Source organism: Leguminivora glycinivorella, chromosome 6 (genome assembly GCF_023078275.1).
Source record: "Leguminivora glycinivorella isolate SPB_JAAS2020 chromosome 6, LegGlyc_1.1, whole genome shotgun sequence".
Taxonomy (NCBI): domain Eukaryota; kingdom Metazoa; phylum Arthropoda; class Insecta; order Lepidoptera; family Tortricidae; genus Leguminivora; species Leguminivora glycinivorella.
Window position 1 is genome coordinate 21318814 of NC_062976.1, and position 1608 is coordinate 21320421.

General features: G+C 41.1%; 1 non-coding gene across 1 annotated transcript; it reads right to left on the reverse strand.

Annotated features, from left to right (window-relative positions):
• Positions 1-792: 792 nt before the first annotated feature.
• On the reverse strand, positions 793-867 carry Trnaa-agc. Its single transcript has one exon. It is a non-coding gene; the product is annotated as a tRNA-Ala (tRNA).
• Between the last annotated feature and the right edge of the window lie 741 nt (positions 868-1608).

Below are 1608 nucleotides of genomic sequence, written 5' to 3' on the forward strand. Positions count from 1 at the left end.
CTAATGGGGTGGCAACGCGCATGTGACACTGTTTGAGTTGCAGGCGTCCATAGGTTACGGTGACCGCTTTACATCAGGCGGACCGTATACTTGTTTGCCACCGACGTAGTATAAAAAAAAAAAATCACTATAAAAATATTACTAAGTATATCAGTATGTTCCAAATTTCCATCGGTTTTGCCATCGAACCCCAACATTGTACCTGACCTAGTCATAAACAAAATTCAACCAAACTTCGTAAAAGTTTTACAAACTGAATTAGCGGCAAACTTCGCTTTTAGTTGCTCCTTAGATCATTCATTAACCATAGGAAGTGAAAGACAATATCGCAAGTTTAAGAGTACGCTTTTGTGAACCTTACATGCGGGCTAACTTTAATTTAAGTTTAAGGCCACTTTGAGCTTAAATTATGTCAGCGGTTAGCGAGGACATGACTACGTGTACTCCGGCACAGTATAATAAAGAGTACTATGGTACAGTATGGCAACTCCCGCCCCCCGCTGAAAGTGCCGCCCACCTCTCGGTTACCTCACAGTTACCGCCTGTCAGTAACGCGAACAGTCGACCTGTCATATTTCACTCATAGAGCATAGTACGCGTTCACCTACACGAGCTTAGACTGTGCTAGGAACGCGCCTCTTTCATATATTTGATCGCTAGTGTCCGAGGTGTGACTCCGGGGTATAACCTTCTGAGTCCTAGAATAAATTGTTTTTGTTTTTTTTTATCATGCAGAAACGTCTGCGAGCGATATTCCATATTTTTAAATTAAAGGAAAAATGGAAAAATTCACACCTCCGGCAGGACTCGAACCTGCGACCTTTGGCCTTGCTGGGGCCATCGCGCTTCCAACTGCGCCACGGAGGCCTGCTGGATGTGTGCGAATTTATCCATGCCTTCCCTCAATTCTCAACCGCCTTAGGGTGCCGTTATAGCAAACATCCCGTAAGAATATATCTTAACAGGCACTGGAGTCTCAATTTACCTACATTGTTACATTATTGTTTTGAATTTGCAAGCTTTTGTTACTCTATAAGGCTGGTTTTAGTGACCGCGCGGAGCGATCCGCACGAGTCGCATGACCAATTTGTATGAAGTTGATGATGTTATTATCCGTGCGGACCCATCTGCTTTAGTCCGTTTTCACATTATCCTATCCGATATCGAATGTATAAAGGATTTCTAAGGCAAAAATCGAATATCGGTCCGACATCCGATATCGAATCTGATGATAATGTGAAAACGCACTTACTCTAAAACGCTCCCTGAACTGAATGCATTAGTCGCTAATCGCTCGACGCGGTCGGTCCTAGGGTTGCAAAAAAAGGTTTTTTTTTCTGGCTTGCAAAAAAAACCGTGAAAAAAACAGTTTTTTTCTGGAGTGTTTTTTTTTTCTAAAGGTCGAAATCTCAAAATTTGCAGAAAGGTAATACTTTTATACGGTTTTATAGACTATAATGTTAACTATTAACTATTAAACAAATTTAATTTCTATAACTTAATTTCTGGTTTTATAAAACTAGTATTTACACAATCTGTAGTTAGTAATTTGCGCTATTTACTGTTGGCAACACCGCCGCGTCTTTGGGGTATAACTCCCTGAGTCCT